Source organism: Podarcis gaigeae (assembly GCF_964106915.1).
Source record: "Podarcis gaigeae genome assembly, chromosome: 3".
Taxonomy (NCBI): Eukaryota; Metazoa; Chordata; class Lepidosauria; order Squamata; family Lacertidae; genus Podarcis; species Podarcis gaigeae.
In genome coordinates, this window is record NC_139680.1 from 101,816,752 (window position 1) to 101,839,694 (window position 22,943).

At 43.2% G+C, this 22,943-nt stretch overlaps 1 long non-coding RNA gene across 1 annotated transcript in view; it reads right to left on the reverse strand.

Annotated features, from left to right (window-relative positions):
• Positions 1–22,382, reverse strand: part of LOC310842249 — a 56,380-nt gene extending 33,998 nt beyond the window's left edge. The window contains exon 1 of the long non-coding RNA XR_014563038.1: positions 22,306–22,382. This is a non-coding gene — a long non-coding RNA (uncharacterized lncRNA). The remainder of the gene's footprint in view (positions 1–22,305) is intronic.
• Positions 22,383–22,943: the final 561 nt, after the last annotated feature.

Here is a 22,943-nt window from a genome sequence, read left to right on the forward strand (position 1 = left end):
TAAACCTGAAAAGCATAAATACAATTTAAAATAAATAAATAAATAAATAACAATAATAAGATTAATAAGGGGGCAGTGGAAGCATAAAGAAAGATGAGAAGAAAACCATTTATTGATGTAACATAGAGTTAAATGTTGCTATGGTTGATCTTAATAAATAATTTTATAATTTCAAGCTTCAATGTTTCTTATTTACAACAACATATTTCTGTTTTCTCACTTAAAGAAGGTAGATTTGAGGGGGGCACTGAGTATTCCCCCCCCCTCAAAAGGGGGTGTAGGCCAAATAAGTTTGGGAACCCCTGGTGTACACTGTGCTTCACCTAAGTTTATTTGCATTAAGTACTACCACCAGATTCCTAAGAACTATCACAATCATTGATCAGAAATGCATGTCGGCCATCTGCTAATACCTATCATTCATCATCATCATCATCATTTTATTTGTATGCCGCCTTCCCATCGTTGAAGTTACACTCAAGTCGGCTTACAACATGACAAGATTTACATAATTACAAACACAACAGAAGTCAGAAAACCATAAATATAACACATCAAAAAATACACAACCAATGGAAACAATTTCCACACAAATCATAAGATCTAAAACTAAAGATACAACAATAACATCAATAACAGCAACAGCTCTCTCAACAATACTCCAGCCCAAGAATCTGTTCAACAGCTTCAGCTTTTGTAGCTGGAGTCAGTCAGCACTCCACTCTCTCAGGTCAGATGGGAAAGGGCCGGCAAGGCAGGGGGCAGGTCTTCCAAGGTTCACAGCGAAGATAAAGGTAAAGGTAAAGGGACCCCTGACCATTAGGTCCAGTCATGGCCGACTCTGGAGTTGTGGTGCTCATCTCGCTTTATTGGCCGAGGGAGCCGGTGTACAGCTTCTGGGTCATGTGGTCAGCATGACTAAGCTGCTTCTGGCAAACCAGAGCAGTGCATGGAAATGGCGTTTACCTTCCCGCTGGAGTGGTACCTATTTATCTACTTGCACTTTGATGTGCTTTTGAACTGCTAGGTTGGCAGGAACAGGGACCGAGCAACAGGAGCTCACCCCGTCTCGGGGATTTGAACCGCTGACCTTCTGATCGGCAAGTCCTAGGCTCTGTGGTCTCATTTAAAACAACACAGATAAAAACTAAAACCATTTAAAAACAGCTGCAGTCCTTGTGAAGCCTGTGAAGCCCCACCCCAAGCCAGGTGGAAAGAGGCAAGGGCAGGGTCTTTCAGGCCCTCAGCAGGCAGTCCTCCCGGGCAGCAACAGTATACCTATAGCTTTGTTCATGAGTTCCTCACACATAGGGCAACTGTGTGCTGATTGGGCAGTGGCCCCAACCCCAATGAAAGACCCACTTCCTGGAAGAACTTTGCAAGATCCTGCACATGTAAAGGGATTCCAGACATGAGGGTCTGACACTGTAAGCCGCTTTCAGGTCCTGGAGCACGTTTACAATTATATTTAAAAGGGTTTGGATTCCCCTCCCTTTTTTCCAAGGCCAATTTACATCCATGCACAAGTTAAACGTTGAAGGGGAAAGGCAGAATTTGTGCTAACAGGGATTAAGAAGGCATAAAACCAGGCACAAGATGATCTAGATTAGGACAGACAATATAAAGTGTCTAAAAGGAAAGGAAAGGAAAGAGTTGTGTAAGAATGCAAAGTTGCTGAAGGGCAGAAAGAACCAGCGGAGCAGAGAAGACTTTAAACAAATTAAAACAAAGAAAAATAAACTCTACATGCCTATATGGTAGCCCCTAAGAGTGCTAAAGGCACTTAGACCGATTCTTCACAGTGGATTACATGACCATTTCCACCCCACGGTAATGTCACTTTCTGTGTCTATCTATGGCCAACCACAACACCTGAAAAGTTATACTTTCACTCTATCCTGTGCTAGGTCAGATTCACACTATATATTTTAAGCACTCTGATACCACTTTAAATAGTCATGGCTCCCCCACCCCGAATTCTGGGGGCTGTAGTTTCTCCAGGTGCCTTTAATTAAAAACGAATAATATTAAGAAGACTGTACATGCAGCTTGCAAGGTTCAGACTTGTAGCAGCTGGTTGCACATTATAGTGTAAACACTCGGGGGGATCTGCCCTCCTCTGCTCCCCTCTCCCAATTAACCTCCATCTCCAGGGTCTGCTCCTGTGACATTACCAGGGGACACCCCTAGGTCTCAGGAGCGGGCTTTGAGATCTTAGGATCTTGGGTGCTCCTGACCTGGAAACCCTGTGCCCAGAGGAGGATGGTGAGGGGTTCAGAAATCAAGTCCTCTGGGTAGGGACAGGCCAATCAGTCCATTTCAGTCTCTCCTAGTTTTTCATTTCTCCAGTCTTCAATTCAGTTCTCCATTAGTTTCTGACATCAGTTTGCAGTCACACGGGATAAGCAACAAACTTGTTGTAACTGTTATTGAGTCACACTGATGGGCATGAAAGGGTTAAGCTGAGCTCAGGTTGCCAGTGGGGGTGGAGCTTATCAGGCTCCCTGCAGCCTTTTGTTTCATCTCTCCCATTCTCTCTCTCTCTCTCTCTCCTTCCTGGAAGAAGGAAACACACTGGCTCATAAATCAGCAATTGCTGCAAGTTAACCGAATCTCTCCAAAATGGAGATTTTTATAGCCTGCATCTTTGCTAACCCAAAGATTGCAAGATCCTTTTTGTAAGAAGACCAAGTACTTTTCTTTTAAAGTTGTTTGGAACCTTTTTTCATCTTTGGTTTACGGCCAGTGGATGGAGACTTGTTTGCTGTAAGTTCTGGAAATGCTGTGAGTAAAGCATTCACTTATTTGAAAAGCTAAGTGCTTGTGATTTATTCTAGCCTAAGTATTTGGGGAGGGGCAACATTTGTTTAAAGTTCGATGAGGGCAGATGCAAATCTAACCAAGTTTTAATATGCTTGGAGCAATTGCCAGTGTGTTTAACTCTGCTACTGGAGAGTAGGAATCTCTCTTCCAAACCTTTCTCTCCAACAAAACTTGTATATAATCCCAGCACTATGATGCCATTTTGAAGAGCCATGATGTCACTCAAAGCAACCTGGGAAGTGTGGTTTGTTAAGGGTGTTGAGATTTGTAAGAAGACCCTTGTTCCCCTCACAGAGCTACACTTCCTGGACTGGTTGTTAAGTAAAAAGGTGGGGGCTGGCTGACGGTTGGCTGAGGTTGGCGCTGCAGTGCTCCATTTGCCCTAATGGACCATCCTCTGCTGTTTCACCCCAGGCAGCAAAATGTCTTGGTTTGGCCACAGTAAACCAGCACAACTTGTGGATCACCACATTGAGGGTTCACCAGTGATGGATGGATGGCCCACTGGCAACTTGATAAACCTCCCATTTGTTTACACTTGCCTATAATAAAGAAACTGGTCCCATCGCGTCCTGGCAAATAGAAGGGGAAGAAATGGAGGCAGTGATAGATTTTACTTTCTTGGTCTCCATGATCACTGCAGATGGTGATAGCAGCCACGAAATTAAAAGACGATTGCTTCTAGGCAGAAAAGCAATGACAAACCTAGACAGCATCTTAAAAAGCAGAGACATCATCTTGCCAACAAAGGTCCGTATAGTTAAAGCTATGGTTTCCCCAGTAGTGATGTATGGAAGTGAGAGCTGGACCATAAAGAAGGCTGATCGCCAAAGAATTGATGCTTTTGAATTCTGGTGCTGGAGGAGACTATTGAGAGTCCCATAGACTGCAAGAAGATCAAACCTCTCCATTCTGAAGGAAATCAGTCCTGAGTGCTCACTGGAAGGACAGATCCTGAAGCTGAGGCTCCAATACTTTGGCCACCTCATGAGAAGAGAAGACTCCCTGGAAAAGACCCTGATGTTGGGAAAGATTGAGGGCACAAGAAGGGGACGACAGAGGATGAGATGGTTGGACAGTGTTCTCGAAGCTACCAGCATGAGTTTGACTAAACTGCGGGAGGCAGTGGAAGACAGAAGTGCCTGGCGTGCTCTGGTCCATGAGGTCACGAAGAGTCGGACACGACTAAATGACTAAACAACAACAACATAATAAAGAAAAGCAGGCCCTAGCATTCGACTGGCAAGCTGTATTCAACTTGTCTGGTCGACAAGTTGTGTGGGCCCTGCTTCTTGCTGATGCTGCTCCCTGAGACTGGGACGAGTCATTTCCTTTTGACACGGACTTTGAAGACACCTGGGAGAAGATGCCATGTGACTTTCCCAGAGTAGCTAAATCCAGCTTTATATGCAAAGGTCTGTAAGGCCCTGACTTGACTAGGTGGGGATTTCCTCCCACCTTTTCCCACCTCAGAAACAGCTTTATCCTTTTTGAAGGTCCCCTCAGAAAGCTAGCAAACCCACAACTCCTTCTGTTATGAAAACTGCTACTCAGAAGATGGCACCCTTGCTTAGGGACGAGTGGGTGACACCACCCCAGGAAGGAAGTATTACATAAGCAATTATTCCACATGGGAAGAAATGACACTAATTCCTTTCGCTTAAATTGTCCTGCAGTTCACATTCGCTTCACTCTCAGCTAACTGGAGGGCTGGTAACTGCTAACTCTGCTCCAGAGAACTTCTCCGTTCTGTCTCTGCGTGCTTTTTCTGAGCATGGTGCCAAGAACTAAGTCTCTTTCTCCCCCTGCTGAGGACTTTCTAGAGTTCTTGGAAACTTGGTCGAGCAAGAATTCAAATGCTGAAAGCTGAAGGTGGGTTGACAGCCTGTGTGGGATACTGAAATCCAGCTTCAAGTCACTCGGTTGGAAAGTTTGCTGCATGTCCCCTGTGAAGATATTTAGTTTAGAGAAAAGATGAGGAAGAGGCAATATGACAGAAGCATATAAAATTATGCATGGCATAGAGAAAGTGGATAGAGGAAAGTTTTCCTCCCTCACTTGTAATAGTGGACATTCAATGAAGCTGAATGTTGGAAGATTCAGGACAGATAAAAATATAAATACTTCTTCACATGGTACCTAGTTAAACTATGAGTCTTGCCTCCACAATAGACAGTGATGGGCACCAACTTAGATGGCTTTAAACAAATTCATGGAGGAGAGGTCTATCAACAGTTGGTAGCCATGGATGATGGGTGTGCTCTACTTCCACAATCAGATGCAGCAATGCTTCTGAATAGTTGCTGGAAACCACAGAAGGAGAGGGTGCTCTTGTGCCCAGGTCCTACTTGTGGGTTTCCCACAAACATTTGGGTGGCCACTGTGAGAACAGGATGCTGGACTAGATGGGACATTGGCCTGACCAACAGGCTCTTCTTATGCTCTTATTCACTGGACCAGCCTTTCTCAACCTTGAGCCCCTGGATTTTGTTGGACTACAACTTCCATCATTCCTAGCCAGCATGGCCAGTAGCCAGAGTTATGGGCGTTGTAGTTCAAGAACATCTGGGACCCAAATTTGAGAAAGGCTGCATTAGACGAATCCCTATCACCCAGCTGAACTAGGTTCACACAGCTTTTATTAGATACTTGTTTGGGTGAATGCACTTCTTAGGAACCATTGACTTTCAGGATTTACAATCATGCTGCAAATTCTAAGCATGTTTGTCCACATGCATTTAGAAGTCAACGTAGGAAGGTTTTGGTGGAGGCAGTGCGCATGGGGACACTGGTGCCAGGGCTGGCATGCACGGCTCTTCTTCTCCCTACAGAAGCTCAGGTAACGATCCCTAAAAAGGTCATGTTATATACTGGAATGCCCCTGCCATTTATCTACATCCCCACTTGCATCCCTGAATGAGTTCAACATGTGTCCCTATAAGAGACCACCAATGGCGTAATCTCTACGTTCTCAGGGACTACTTAGTAAGGTGTAACTCTTGAGGGAACAGCAGAAGAGAAGAAGGCCAGGCCAAGAGCACATCCTGTTAGCTCAGGCTTCCTCAAACTTGGCCTTCCAGATGTTTTTGGCCTACAGTTCCCATGATCCCTAGCTAGCAGGACAAATGGTCAGGAATGATGGGAATTGTAGTCTCAAAGCATCTGGTGAAGGTTGTCCTCCGTAATCCCTTGCATCATCTGGCTCAGTTCTAACTTTTGATCCTAACATCTCTGCACTCCCCCCCCCCCATTTTATCTGGGCATAGGGACACGGGTGGCTCTGTGGTCTAAACCACAGAGCCTAGGGCTTGCCGATCCGAAAGTCAGCGGTTCGAATCCCTGCGAAGGGGTGAACTCCCATTGTTCGGTCCCAGCTCCTGCCCACCTAGCAGTTCGAAAGCATGTCAAAGTGCAAGTAGATAAATAGGTACCGCTCTGCTCTGGTTTTGCCAGAAGCGGCTTAGTCATGCTGGCCACATGACCCAGAAAAACTGTCTGTGGACAAACACCGGCTCTCTCGGCCTATAGAGCGAGATGAATGCCGCAACCCCAGAGTCGTCTGCGACTGGACCTAACGGTCAGCAGTACCTTTACCTTTATTCCATGACGTATTGGTAGAACATACTATAAAGGATCACTAAAATTACAGAGAGGTTATGTGACCTGTCAGGAAATGGAACACTTTTAAAAATAAATTAATAAATAGCCCACTCAAGGGATACGTACATATATAACATGCTACAGTTCAAAATATAGCTTCTATTTGGACTGGGGAACTCTCTCCAATTTTCAGTTAAACGCTGAGATTCATTATCAGTCATGTAAAAGGTACTAACTCACATACCTGACATCAAGTCATATTTCACAAAGGCAACGTCTTCCAGTTTCCCTTGAATGTCATAAGATTTGAAGTCCCCACCTTGCGTTTCAGCATTTCTGCCAAAATTGCTATCAAACAATGTGTCTTTAACTTTTCTGACCCTATTGTGTCAAAAACATCTCTCATACACCCGATACTGGGCCTTTTAGTCTGATTTGATGTTCCATATCTGAGGTTTAAGAAATTCTTTACAGGAAAACCTCAGAACATATGAAACAGCTTTTTTGGTGTTTTTGTTTTTTTAAAACTCACATCTGGTGCTATAGATCACAAATTATTCCCGAGTACAAATGAACTGCATTTTTAAAAAACCACGCATTAATGGAAAGAGTGTTAGTAGGTCCGTGGAAAACTGAGAGAGTGAACAAAAAATAAAATAAAACTAGATTTATTCTCATGACTAAGGTATCTAGAATAGTTTAAGTGACCTGATAATTTTAATTCTTTAGTGTTTAAGACAAAAAACAGAGCTTCAGAGAGCCCGTTCCAAATAGAAGCTACCCTCCTGCTTCTATCGTTAAAAAATGGTTGGAATGGCAAGTGTTATAAAATATTTCCTTTTCAGTTTTGTATCTGTGTGACTTGCTTTTTAATAAAATTCTCTGCTTTTCATGCCAGAAGACAGACTTTTGAAGTGAACAGCAACAACTATAAATTATAATGACAATTACAGGTTGAACACAATGCCATTTATTAAACTTCCTACGTTTATAGAATCATTTCTTTTCTGCATTGCAAGACTTTTGCATCCTCACCAGATACGGATGGAGAACTGTTTTCCCAGGATGTTTAAATCTCTCTTTATTTTATTAACAGGGTGGTGAATTTTTGTTTTGACTTGAGCCTTTATTTTCTTGCTACTTGCAGAAAGTCAGCATAAACGACTATGAAACTGAGTAAGAGCCTTATCTCAAAATGTATTTGTTTTTACTAGACATAGTTTAATAAGAAACTATGTGAGGCTCTATGCTTTTGATTACTGCAATGTGAAATATATATATGAAATACTGTGTCAATTTGTTACAAAAGAAAGAAAGAGAAAATGAAAGAGCTGATCAGAATATTCTGTTTCTAATAGAAGGGGTTATGCCATCTCAAAATGAATGTGGAGAATCGCTTGTCTTAATATACGCATATCTAGATTCCTACTGTATGTGGGAATTTGAAGGAAGCCTTCTTTAAACCACTTAATCATTCCTACATAACCTTGTGGAAATTTCATTATGCTTCAGTCCTATTCTCACTTACATGGGAGTAAGTTTCATTGAAATCAATGGGACTTACTTCTGAGTAGACATGCATGGGATTGTATTGTTAAGGTTGCAGTCCTAAGCACATGCTCTAAGGATTACACTATAAATATATAAGGCTTGCTATTTCATTTGAATTAAATAATTCTGATTTATTAATCAGATTATGAAAGCGAATCTGACTTGGGAGCTGTTCCAAATAGCAGCATCCCATAACTACCGTATTTACGCAAATCTGATGCGTGATTTGTGAATCTAATTTTTCAAAACCTTGAAACCAAAGAAGGATTTGCTGGTGAATGTAAACGGGCCATCAAATCTAATGCACACCCTAATTTTCGTGAGGTAATTTGGCCAAAAAAGGTGTGCATTACATTCAAGTAAATACAGTGTTTTCTAGAAATGGCTCTGGAGGTGGAACTACTGAAGTAACACTCCCCCGCAACTCCCAATTCCCAGAACATTTTCAGAAGAATACTGTGGTCAAAGCTATAGAAAGCAGCTGAGAGATCAGCGGAATGAGCAAGGCTCTTCTCCATCTCTCTCACCCGACAAATGTCAATCAGGAAGACCATGGCCGTTTCAGTGCCACAGACATGCTTGTTGCCTGTCTGAAAGTAATGTTGACACACTATTAAATCGTAATAAATGTTTATTTTTCTCTCCCATCATAGCCCTCACCAGCTTTTGGGTTCCCCTTTATGCTATTTGTATACCATTATTATTGTTTTCTTAAAATTTAATTTTAGTTGTATTATTATTATTATTATTATTATTATTATATACATTACATTAAAAAGTACTAGGGCAGTGCTGAATTCTGTTCAGTGGAAACTTCCCAATCTGCCTGCTTCCCCCAGGGCTGTTCTGTCCTTAGCACAATTACACATTAAATCAAAAACTGTTTGATTCACAATGTACTATGATATTATTAAAACTGCCAAGGTATGTGAATTTCCTTCACTCATGAATAGTGATGCCGCAGAAAGAGCACTGGGATTTGTAGCATTTGCTGATGCAAAGAAACTATTACATGGATGGCAGGACGTCGAAAGCAATGTTTGCACAAACCTCCAGAAGTGGAGTGCATTAAAGTAAGTCCCTTCGCTGGCTGTTTGCTACGGCCATTGCCGTCACACGGGGACACACGGCAGGGATGATAGGGATGTGATTTCATTTCAAGCAAGAGTTTCTCAAGGCTTGCAGCAGCAACCCTCTCCCAAAGTCAAGAAATAAATAGCTGGAAGCTGTCCAAAGACAGCTAAGACCGAAGGAAGATGAATTGGCTGGCAAAAGCTCACTCTTTTCCCAGGCACCGGGCCCAACAGATCAATGGAAAAGGCACCACAGACAACGCACCCCAGGTAAAATGAGCCTCCCTCCTTGGTCTAAAGTTAGGATAATGATGCCCATATTTGTGAGTCAGTGGAGAGGCTTTCCTACAGTTAATACCCATCATTATGGCAGTATTTTTATAATAATTTCATTGCACTAGCCAAAGGAAAGAAGAAGAAGAGGAGGAGGAGGAGGAGGAGGAGGGGAAAAAACAGCAGTCGCTACATATGCAGTAAAACATGGTCAAATCCACCAAAATTTCTTACTGCACAGAATAAAAAAGTAATTCTCAAATAAAATGTGCAAATTAGATCTCAGAGTCCTCTTTGCAATTGACCACTAGAACATCCACTTCTTTCTTCCTAATCTTCCTTCCTAACTGCCAGGGCTTAAAGAGCCACCTTATAAGTCACAGAGTCATCAGTACCACTCAGCAGTTAATACTTGTCATTATGGCAGTCACTATATAGATTCATAGAATTGTAGAGTTGGAAGGGGCTTGAGGATCCTCTAATGCAACCCCACTGCAATGCAGGGGTCTCAGCTAAAGCATCCATGGCAGATAGTAATCCAACCTCTGCTTAAAAACCTCCAAGAAAGGAGAGTCCACAACCTCCAGAGGGAGACCGTTCCACTGTCAAACAGCTCTTACTGTCAGAAAGTTATTCCCGATGTTTAGTCGGAATCTCCTTTCTTGAAACTTGAAGGCATTGGTTTGGGTCCTACCCTCTGGAGCAGGAGGAAACAAGCTTGCTCCATCTTCCCCATGACACCCATTTAGATATTTGAAGTTGGCTATCATTTCTCCTCTCAGTCTCCTCTTTTGCAGGCTAAACATACCCAACTCCTTCAACCGTTCCTCAGAAGGCCTGGTTTCCAGACCCTTGATCATTTTGGTCGCCCTCCTCTGCACACGTTCCAGCTTGTCAACATCCTTCTGTGGTGCCTAGAACTGGACACAGTATTCCAGTTGTGGTCTGACCAAGGCAGAACATAGTGGCAGAATGTGTCTGTGGAGAGTTTAACATTGAATACAGCCACCCTCAATCTGCCACCCTCCAGATGTTGTTAGATGACAGCTCCCCATTGTTCCCAACCACTGACTGTGTCAGCTGTTGCTGATGGGAGGCGAGTCCAACAGCATCTGGAGGGGACAAGGTTGGGGAAGTCTGGTTTCATAATACAATCAGTTAGGATGGTCATTAAAAACAAACAAGCCCCAAAATAACATGGCAGTAGGGTTTGCTTATTATTTATTTATTTATTTATTTATTTATTTATTTATTTATTTATGTATGTTTTGGAAGCCACCTATGAGTCAGACCTTTGGTCCATCTAACAGCTTTCCAGGGTTTCAGGAAGCCCTGCCTGGAGATGCCAGGGATGATGATGACTGATTAAATTTATATACCGCCCTTCATCAAAAGACCTCAGGGTGGTTCACAGAATAAAATACAAGATAAAACACAGTAAATACTTAAACCAGAACAACTAAACAGTACCCCCTTCCCACAGATGCATTTAAAAAGCTGTAGAATATTAATCAGCCCAAGCTCTGGTTGAAGAGAAGCATTTTTGACTGGCACCTAAAGCTGTCTAATGAAGGTGCCAGGCCAACCTCCCTGGGGAGAGCATTCCACAAACAGGGAGCCACTACAGAAAAGGCCTACTCTCCTGTTGCCACCCTCCAGACCTCTCACGGAGGAGGCAAACAAAGAAGGGCCTCAGATGATGAACGTAGAGTCTGGGATGGTTTATTTGGGGAGAGGTGGTCCTTGAGGTATTGTGGTCCTAAGCATGGACAACAGTGGCCAGGCTTTCCTGGTCCACAAATGGCTGTAGGTAGATAGACGGCAAGGCTTCTCTCCAGCTCTCAGTAATCCCAACAGGACAAGTACAGGAGCATTGTTTAATAGTCCCAGATACAGACCATCATACTTTGCTCAAGGCACGTCGCACTAATCCAGGTAATATTTATCTTTCTTGTATATACAAATGCCACTTGTCTTACATTTATTCAGAGGTTGGCACTTCTCCTCTTCCGCTTCATGATTTGCTTTGTAGCCTGAAACGAGATACTTACTTCCCTATTAATATCATCATGCCGCCTGAATATATTTTAAAAGCCTAGGATACTTGGCAACCCACAGGTTGGATTATGTTTTTGTTGGGCTGGAGTCTAGCATATTTAACTTAAAGCCTAACACAAAACGGGCCTTATCTGATTATGAAACCATGAAATAGTAAGAACAGGCATGTCTCTTTAGAGAAGGGGTTTTTTTGGGGGGGAGGGAGGACAAACACAGACAGGCCAGAATATATTTTCAATGGAAAATGTTCCCCTCTGAATGACAGGCTTGGTACACAAACAAAAACAACTGAACAGAAGGGCAGCCCTGGAAGAACTGAACATTTGGCAGCAGAGGAAATTCACCCGAAACATTTCCCTGTTTTGCCCATGGAAGCCACTGGGAGTTTTGTTCCAAGAAATGGGTGGGTAGGGTTACTACCAATACTGGATTAAAAAAAATGTTGCCCTGCTGGGCCAGGCTAGGCCAGGAAGTAGATAGAGCTAAGTCTGAACTTGCTGCTAAGTTCAGCAACATTTACACCATGCATTTAAAGCACCGTGATACCATTTTAAACTGCCATTGCTTGCTCCAAAAGATTCTGGGAGTTGTAGTTTGTTAAGAGCACTGAAAGTAGTTAGGAAACTCCAGTTCTCCTTCCAGAGTTACAGTTCCCAGAGTTCCCTGGGAAGAGCGATCGATTGCTAAGCCACTCTGGGAATTGTAGCTTCCCCAACCATTGGACACGCTGACTGGTGCTGATGGTTGTTGTAGTCCAACAATGTCAGGTGTGTCACAGGTTCGCAATCTCTGCTCTTGGCCAAATGTGTTTACCATTAATGCAAAGTTCCATTTATTTTTTATTACCTCTATATACCACCGTTATCTTGCAAGGAGCTCAAAGTGATGTTCATAGTTCTCCTCCTCCCCATTTCATCCTCACAACAATGCTGTGAATTAGAGAAGGCTAACATTCTAACCACTGTTGTTGTTTAGTCATTTAGTCATGTCCAACTCTTCGTGACCCCATGGACCAGAGCACGCCAGGCACTTCTGTCTTCCACTGCCTCCCACAGTTTGGTCAAACTCATGGTGGTAGCTTCGAGAACACTGTCCAATCATCTCGTCCTCTGTCGTCCCCTTCTCCTTGTGCCCTCCATCTTTCCCAGCATCAGAGTCTTTTCCAGGGAGTCTTCTCTTCTCATGAGGTGGCCAAAGTATTGGAGCCTCAGTTTCAGGATCTGTCCTTCCAGTGAGCACTCAGGGCTGATTTCCTTCAGAAGGGATAGGTCTGATCTTCTTGCAGTCCATGGGACTCCCAAGAGTCTCCTCCAGCACCATAATTCAAAAGCATCAATTCTTCGGCGATCATCCTTTTTTATGGTCCAGTTCTCACTTCCATACATCACTACTAGGTAAACCATAGCTTTAACTATACGGACCACTAACCACTAAAGTTGCCTTATTCGTACACATAGCAACGATTCCAAATTATGTGCTGTCCTCCTTTGGCACACAGATCTGTCCAGCTCATAGTGCATGGGTATATTGGGTGCACCATTTCCACTGGAAATTCTTCTCCGACTCAGAATGTTGAATGGGATTCTGTGCATTCAGAGGTCAGCAAATTCACACACACAAACACACCAGGCACACACACAAACTGGCTGCTATCAAGAGGTCCCTGTGACTCATCCTAGGCCGTTGCCAGCAGTCAGTCACTAAAGGCCAGGATCTGCATTCACTGCAAGACGAACCCTCGGTGCGCATGCATCAACATTGCAAGCCGAGAGAGAAATTGTGCACTTTCCCTCAAAATGCTCAGCAAGACAACTCTCAAATAGTACTGATCCAATTCCGAGGGGAACAAAAGGGAACTCGCCTATTTCTAGTTAACAGGTAGCTAAATTGTTTCACCTTCTGCCTTTGAAAAAGACATGATTGTGCCATTAGGAAATATGAAACCAATATAAAACTTAATAGCTTATATTCACCAATGCAGTCAGGGACACAATTTATTTGTTTGAATTTTAAGTTATTCAAATAAGCTCTCCTCCCCACTCCCTTTTTCCTGGCACTGGTAACAATCCACCACATCCCCATTTCAAGGGCCGCATTGTAAATATGAAGATCTGCTCTCCATTCTTGAAAAGATCAGAAATATAATTGGCAAAAAAAAAAAAAAAAATCAGAAAGCAGAGATATTTTCAGGAGCCCCTCCCCCCCCGAAGCCCACACTTTTGCTTCCCTTGGAATCTATTTTGGCTACAACCAGACTGACAGTGATTAAATTTGAAATCTCTCGCATGTATCTTTCTAAAGCAACAACAACAACAACGAGCGTGTTCTTTATTAATGATCAGATATGAATGGCAAACATTCCCGTAAAGAGGTCAATCCATGACATTGCCGCAATTTGCCGTTTTCTATGCTGGGCTTCTCCTTGATCAAAGTATGTGGTAGTTAGACATTGACGCTGTCTCCCCAGCCCCTCAGCCCCAAGTGATATCAAATGTCTTATTAGCCTGTAAAGATCAATCTATGTGACCCAAGAGATGGCAAACGTTCCAGAATTGCCCTCTGCCAAAAAGCGCAAGATTAATATGGGTTGTTGGCTTCTTTTTTTGAAGTCTGATACAAAGTAAATCCTGAACCTCCTCAGCATCTTTGCAGATATTATCACTAGATTTGAAATTCAAACCCCTCCCTTCCCAAAAGGTTGGGGGGGGAGCAGAGAGGGAGAGAGAAAGGAATCTTGATCTGCTACAGAAAGTGGGGCAGGAAGTGCCCACTGCAGAGTCTGTGGTCCGCACAGCTTTCATTTCATAGAGACACACAGACAGCCTATTCCCTGGTGACAGCTCTCTGCACTTTCGAATCCCGCACAGGATTTCCTTCTGTCTGAAAGTGTAAGAATCGCTCTAGTAAACACTGTGCATATGCCTTCCAGCTGTTGCGCTCATTCTGCCACTGAAGACCAGTGACAAGAAAAGTATTATTTCCTCCTAAAACCTTTTAATCTCCAGGCTGCAGAATTTTCATAAGCGCAGACCCAGCACAACTCACTTCGCTTTTCTCTCAGGAACTTTATCTTCATTAATAAATGGAACTCTTGCCACGGTGACATGCTAATTTCTCCCTCCCTCCCTCTCTTTCTCTCTCACACACAATAAGTATTTTGTTGGTGACTTACAGGCTGTCTGCAACACCTACAGTTAAACGGACTCCTATAAGAACCAAGAGCGCTTGAGGAATTCAGTTTTTGCAAAACGCAATATAATCTGCAACTCTCAGCCTAGCGTGCAGATTGGAAATTAGCTAGCCACTCTATTTCACACTCCTCCAAATGTGTGAGCGTGGCTCTTTGAAGATTAAAACATCACAAAACAGGCATTTGAATAATATTTTGAGAGAAAATATGCATTTAAATATGTTTGTAGAGAGGAAGTTGTTTGCTTTTTAATTTGCGGATTAATAACAAAGCAGAACAGAATTATGGATAAAAATACATAAAAATAACACGGGCGACAGATTTGCCCATTCCTAATAAGAATATATAATCTGCAACTTGCCTAATATTCACACAGAATTCTCCTGTGCCATATATTTGCTGCAGAGCCTATTTGCTTTGGCAAATGTCACCTGTACGGGTATAGCAGTCCCAACAACTTTACAGAGAAAAGAGAAAAGAAGAAAAACCCCTTCTCCAGCCTCCAGTATGAGGACAAATAATACTAGGAGACAACAACAGATTCATTCCATTTAAGGAGTGAAAGGTATTGTTGTGGTAGTATAAGACAGATCCTCTTACTACCACAACAATGACTTCCTCCCTAAAAATGAACTATCTTCTCCTTTGGGGGATTCTAGTGGGATTTTGTTTCTTAAACCCTTCTGTCACGGAGTAGAGGTAAAGTTTTTATTTTATTTGTGTAGGCAACATGTATCTCCTCTGTTGTTGCTTTTTGGGAGGGGGAGACAACAATGAAGAAAGGGGGGAGATGGATGAGACAACAGAAATTTCCTCATACGACCTTGCATTGGTCTTCTGTGTTCAACAGACACAGTGTGAGGGCCCCTTCAGGTGCTCTTTTTATTTAACATAAATCATGATTTGTACTTGTTATGTTATCTGGGACATTATGTGTGATTCTAGTTTCAGTGCTGTTCATGCCTGCAAAAATTTCAAAGTGGACATACAGTGGTACCTCAGATGCTTCAGGTTACAGACGCTTCAGGTTACAGACTCTGCTAACCCAGAAATAGTACCTCAGGTTAAGGACTTTGCTTCAGGATGAGAACAGAAATCACGCGGCGATGGCAGCGGGAGGCCCCATTAGCTAAAGTGGTACCTCAGGTTAAGAACAGTTGCAGGTTAAGAACGGACCTCCAGAACGAATTAAGTTCTTAACCTGAGGTACCACTGTCCACCTTTTTCCAACTGGTGCATGTCCCATAGTCTTGCTAAAATCCGATGTCTTTTATAATTGTTGTTCTTTATTATGCCAGAGGTGTGGGTGGAGGCCAAAGACTGAGACCAGAGAACATGACCTTGTTAACAGAAGCCTATAAGAAAAGCCATGCAGGATCAGGCCAAAGGCTAATCTAGTTCTGAATCCCATTCTCACAGTTGCCACCCAGATGCCTATTGGAAGTCCACAAACAGGATGTGATGTGTGCAATAGCAAAATTCAGAGAAGCGAGAAATCTGAAAGATAATTGCATTCCAATCTGCGCACTAATCTGCGTGGAGCCATTTACGTACAGTAGGCCTGCTCACTTACAAATGCAGACCTATTATTGGGGTGCTTCTTCAGTGGTGTAGCGTGGGGGGTGCAGGGGGGGCCGGCCACACTGGGCCCAGCATCTGGGGGTTAGGGTTAGGGGGCGCAAATCCACGGGTTATGGGGTGCAAATTACTTGCCTTGCCCCAGGTGCTGACAACCCATGCTACGCCACTGTGCTTCTTAAAGAGTGAGCAAGACTGAAACCCCAAACAGAAAATATTCCATTTGAAAGGGGAGGTTGTGGTGCAAAGCGGCGACCCTCAAGTTGGCACCAAAACCAGGAAAACATGAGGTTCAAAAAGTCATAGAGATGTGGGCCACAGTGGTTATAAAATGGGATAAAACAAGAGAAAAACCATATAAAGAACCACACAAAGGACTGTTTCTAGTACATAGGCAAAACCTTGCCAAAAATCTGATTCCGGATGCAGCCTACAGCACAAAACTATATGAAGCAGTAAAAGAAAATCCAGAGAATCATTGTGTTTGGAGTTATTCCTCCTCATAAATCATTTCATAAGAAAAACAATTTAATTTTATGCCCTCCTTAGAATACCAACAAAAATATTTTACTAGCAGTTACCGAATATTTTACTGAAGCGATTCGGCATTCTGGCAGTATCTAAGTCCTCTTGGTCCTAAAGATTGTTTTTTTGAATTCCCAGTTCTGGTGGTTAAGAGAGAGGGATGAAGACCACAAAAGCATCTGCCTGCACACTTCTTCATTTTAAGAGGCACTGATGGAGGTTGACACAAATAGTCTAGAGCAGTGGCTCCCAATTAGCTAACTAATGAGGACCCTCTATTTTTCAAAAGCCAAGCCACCGACCCCCTGCTTTTGAAATTTTGATAACTCTGTGGTAGTTACCCGTGCAAAGCAATTTTTTGAAGAAAATGTGGGACAGCCCCAATAAGCAAAGGATTTTAGTTGCGCCTTGGTTTTCGAACAGCTTAGTTCTTGAATGTTTTGGTTCCTGAACACTGTAAACCCAGAAGTGACTGTTCCAGTTTGCAAACTATTTTTGGAAGCTGCACGTCCGACGGGTCTTCCGCAGCTTCTGATTGGCTGCAGGAGCTTTGATCCCTGACTGTAACTTTCATTCTTTAAAATATAAGGAGAGCCTGCTGGATCGACCAGCCCAGTATCCTGTTCTCAGAGCGGCCAACCAGATGTTTATGGGAAGCCCACAAGCAAGATCTGAGTATTCAGAAGCATTCCTGCATCCAGCAGTATAGTGTAATACTGTAATACTGGTTGATATTAACCCTTTTAAATGTCAGCAGTAGATAAGATCTCTAAGCATTCAAAGGAATTCAATTAAAGGCTAAAAAAGGGGGGGAACGGGATTTTGCTTCATTTTCTTTAAATCAACCTTGGGGGGCATTTTTAATTATGGAAACTTGACCCAAATGGGCCACTCTCAATGTCTGTCAGGGATGCCCAGCCTTGTCAGTATTTAATGCGCACTAAATTTACCAGTCTGTCTGTTTCCCTTAATATTGCTTCTAAATTCCATCTCAACAAGGCACTCCAGACAGCACATTTCAAAGGGATTATTATTCCACTTACTGGGTGATTAAAGCCACTCTCCCCTCAGTCTTGTGCCTATAATGCCACCTTAGGCATGCGGTAATAACCCAGAAATGAATGGCTGTCATGTCTTATTCCTTAATTATATTGTCACGGAACCAGCCTTACGAGGATTCCGGAAGGAGCCATCTCAGGCAAAAATGTCCTCTCTCCTTTTCAGTCTCTCTCTGTCTTTCTCCACAGTTTTTAGTTTTCAAATCGCAAAGCTAAACACAAGCATTCTTGAAGAAACAATCTGCACAGCCACAGCTTCCAAAAAGTCCCGGGCCTCAGGCTGACGTTATCTGTCTCTCAAATGGATGACATCTTGGTTTTGGCAGCGATACACTGCTCTAAATCCCAACCCATTGCTTATCACAGTCAAATCTCCACTGTACAGCCACGTCTGGCAGACGGACTGTTTTTCTGGCATAAATAAAAAGGCCATGCATTTATTCACAGTTTCCTCATTTGAAATGAATTCGGTTCTAATTCAAAAAATACCCCCCCTGAAAGATGAGAGATCCACCACAGGTGGGTCCAATGGTTGCTGCTATGCCTGAGTTATGAGGCCTCACAATCCTGTACGATCCACACAGCAAAATAACAAAGCAATAATAAGAGGTGACAAACCAACACCGAAAACAACACCCACAAGGTGTCCTTGGTAATTCTGCCACCGCCCACAGATCGCAATGTTGCTCTGGCTCCCCTAGTGATGCCCCTGGAATACCCATGTAGTGAAAACACCAATCAATGTGCAGCGAGCACATTACGATCATGTGATGGAATCCAGTCCACGTCTTGTCCCAGGCACAATGCTCTGTGCATATAGGAAACATGTGCAGGGGGGCTGCACCTTCTGGCTCCACCCTTCCATTTCTGCTAACTTTCTTCCCCTGCCTGAGCTCCATGCATTGAGCTGGACATTGCATACCCTGCACTGCCCATGTTCTACTCAATGCATGGACATCGAGGTTGGGATAATGTCAGGCTTCAGGGAACCTGCTCCCTCCAATGGTGGCAGCCAAGAAGGAGATAAACAAGAAGAATTTCTTACCGAGTAATTTATTCAAAATTCACAGAGAGAGACAAAGGAATGCAGTCTTCCCTAGATAATGGCGTTGCTCTGAGTAAAGTCCCACCTACTCTGTCTCTCCTATTCTACATCACCCCTGTGTCAGCTAATCTGAGCTTTCTGCCTCTGAGCCTTCTGTTCCACTACTCTCAATGCGTGCCTGGTCCTGGGAGGGGGGGTCAGGAATGCTTTCCAAAGAGACTGAGTCTGTCAGCTGTCTCTTCCCTGGTGCTTCTTCTTCCTGCTGTTCTTCTTCCAATATTTCCCAGCTTCTCCCCTCTGCAGCTGCTGAACTATGCCCTTCTGCAAACCACTGTTCTAAATCTATACTGTCCTCCTGTTCTCAGGAAGTTTCAGGAGAAGGGAAGGCAATCCCCACCATTCCTCCTCTGTCCAGTCCCTGACAGGTAAGCAGCTGCCATCCTGCTGCTTCTCCTACCAATTGGCTCAACATGCAATAACAAAAAAAGAGTCCAGGTAGATCAGGCCAAAGGTCCATCCTGTTCTCACAGTAGCCAGACAAATACCTAAGGGAATCCACAAGCAGGAGCCAGGTGCAACTGGTATTCAGAGGCATCTGCCTTGGACAGCTGAGGGAGAATATGGCCATCACTTTAAATGTCATAGCATGTCATAGCCATTGTTATGTAATCAGTGGTCTGTGTTTGCCTGAACGTGAGTCTGGACCAAGCTTCCTCAACTTCGGCCCTCCAGATGTTTTTGGCCTACAACTCCCATGATCCCTAGCTAGCGGGACCAGTGGTCAGGGATGATGGGAATTGTAGTCTCAAAACATCTGGAGGGCCAAGGTTGAGGGAGCCTGGCCTGGACTAAGGATTCTGAGCCCCTGTGTTCTGATTCGATACATGGTATCCAATCACAGAACATTTCAGGATTGGGGCCTCTGTCATTGGCCTTTAAACTCTGAGTCATGATTTGCAGCTTGGAGGTTTAGACAGCTAATCACGTTGAGAGTGGGAGTGGCCCAGAAATGTATATAAGCAGCTGCTTTGTCCCTTTTGTCCAGTTCTGTTAGTTCAATAAAGATTCTTGCTGTTTGTTTTTTTTAAAAAAATTATTAGGAATTTAAACAAAACTTATTATCTTAAAATATATCATCCTTAATCCCCCCTCATTTTCCCCTCCCCCCATAAAACAACCCACCCTACCCTACCCTCCCCCCCAACTTCCCTCAGTTCCAATCTCTGTTTTCTTTATAGATGCTATTCTCTGCATGTTACAAAATTGTATAAATCCTTAATTTATCTGACTAGTTATTATCAATAAAAAGTTTGTGAGTGTTTATTCAAAGCCTGCCAAGGAGTCCAGTTCACTTTGTTGCTTCTTTAAATAAGGTTCTTGCTGTTTGTTATCACTGTGTCTTGCCTCATGGGAACCCGTCATTTCAGTCATCTTGAACGGAGGATAGTCAAGAGTCACCGTATGAGTCATGAGGTCCCCTTCTCTAATGAGGCCTTACCTGTGTAGAACTCTTCGTCCACATAACAGCAGTGGAGTTGAGGTTTCCTGGTGAGTGCTTTGTGTCTGAAGCAGAGTACAGGTGGCCACCATTTTGCACAGGGGTTCCACTCGGTGGAGCATGCATAAGCCCACCCCTTGCCCTTTTCTGCCCCCATTCTCCCATTTCCAGGCCTCAGAAACCTTGCAGACCAGATCCTCAGCCACTGTAACCTACACAGTTACGCCATTTAAATGACCCGATCATTTGTAAAACTCCAACAGCCATTTAGCCTCAACTGTGAATTTCCCAAATACGTGGGAGTTAGATTACACCCGTCTCAGGCTCAGTGAAATACTATAAGACATCTACAGTTAGTGGCTTTCTTTGCTTTAAAGAGGAAGTAGACTCTTGGTTATTCACGCAAAGACAAATGATTTTTAAATTACATCCTAAAAGGCTAACAGATCATTTGTCATTTTAAATAATGGCAAAAGGTAATTTATTGCTGTATTTGTGCTTACACAAATAGAAAAGGGTCCCTTGCATCGGAGCAGAACTTTACCAAAAATGGAATGGTAATCGCAGAGATACAAGCGCAATTTAGGAATAAAAATTATATTTAAGGATACACACTGTAAACAGAAACCAGATCTTCAAAGCCTTTGAAAGAAGTATTCAAAAAACCTCACTTGTCAAATCTTCAGCATTAACTAAGTGAAAATCTGGTTACAAAATTTTGGGCTCTGAATCAGATACAAAGTATTTTTTAGGTAAGCTTAAATACATTTTAGGTGCATGAGTTACCCTTAAGAAAAAAGAGGAAGCCCAGGGAGGGAAAGTGGATTCATTCCAGTTGGTTTAATCTGAATTCAAACCTCTGCACTTCTCACGTTTCTTCTTTTCATCATGGCTCCTTGTTTCTGTAATTTCTTTTCTGCTGAGTTTCCCCATGAGAAGTTGGAATATTTGTGAACCTTCCATGATATCAGGGCAGCTTAGTGTATGACTGGGTGCCCTTATTTCAATAAACTGAAATCAAAGCTCTGAGCTCTCCACAGACACTCTGACCATTAACGGCAGCTCAGCCAATATCTAAGACTTAATGTTTGACAGGTAGCTTGTCAGCCCATGTGTATCTTAAATTTTTGTGTTTTCTGAAGCATCCTGAGTCAGGATAAGAGCAGAGGAAAGCCTCTTGGTGTCCTGATAGGTACAGAACCACTAAGGCATTGTGCCCTCAATCCCCATCTCAGATAGCCAGTCCAAAATGTCTACCAAAAAGCTGAATGTATCAAAAATTGCAAGGCAGTCAAAGAGAATCAAAAGGTTCACATTCCTCCTATATGTCTTCCTGCATACGTCTTCCACTGGTAGAATAAAAGGTCTTTCTGTATCCAAACCTCAATGGAAATGGAACTGAAATGGATTCAGGAAAATGATGCCATCCAAAAATGTACTGGGTTGTGCATCCTGCCCAATTATTGCTGCTAGCCAATAATTGGATTAATTTTCAGGATCCAGGGAAACTTTCTTCAGGTAGAGCTTTCTCACAACCTCTTCTTTGAAGAGGCATTTATCACATCCTAGTCCCAGCCAGTCTACCACTCAGTCAACTGCTTTGAGCCAGGAGGGTCAAGGGTCAAGCAAACAGGTGGTCAGATACTCTGCTGCAAGCAGCTTGCCTTTGTCATCAGGCTTCATCAACCGACAAATCAGGACTGAGCAGTGCATTGTTCTCTTTATTTCCAAAAGGATTTTCAGCCACAACCCTCCATGGTGTGTTTTCTACTATCAGCTGCTGAATGTCTTTGACACACATAGATCAAGCCACCCAGTAAAAGTTGGGTTTGTAATAGTTCAGCGATGGTTTGTGAACAGACAGAATACGAGCCATGAATTTGAGCATTCGTTACTCAGTGCACTAAATCCCTTGTTTGTTTGTTTCCCTGTTCACAGTGGGTTGTCTGCTAGGCTGATATGTTTAGAAATTGACTGATGCTCTCTAGTAGACAGCCTCAATATTCCTGGCCTTTACCTGGTATGCCTCCTACCTTCGTAGCTCCTGTGCATCTCTCCACGTCTGAAGCACTTCCAAATCAGTTGCAGGTCCCATGTAGCCTACAAAACACCTGGATAAAAGAAAAACATGGGGAGTGTTTTTGTTGCATGGCCATGTTTTAGCAATGGAGTGCCTAGGACAACAGCCAGCTGTGCTTTTCAATATGCACTCTGTTTGCTAGCATCATTTATATCCTCTACAGAATGTAGAAGATGAACAAGCAGTGACACTGGAACAGCACTTTGGGAATTGTCGGAGCACACCAGATGCCCTTAATCCAACCTTGATATTGCATAGGGAGCTTACTTATATCAAGTCAGATCACTGGTCCATCCAACTCAATATTGTCTACACTGACTGCCAGCACCTCTGCAGGGTTTCAGCCCTACCCAAAGATTCCTGGGATTGAATTTGGGACTTTATGCATGCGCAGCAGACGCCCTACCCACTGAACTACGATCCTTCCCTATATTGTCCCTGTATTCCAGATAGGGAAAGTGCTGAGGCAGGGAAAGAGTGGCTTATCAATTTATTGCATTTCTATCCCTTCTTGTGGAAGACAGAAGTGCCTGGCATGCTCTGGTCCATGGGGTCACGAAGAGTCGGACACGACTAAACGACTAAACAGCA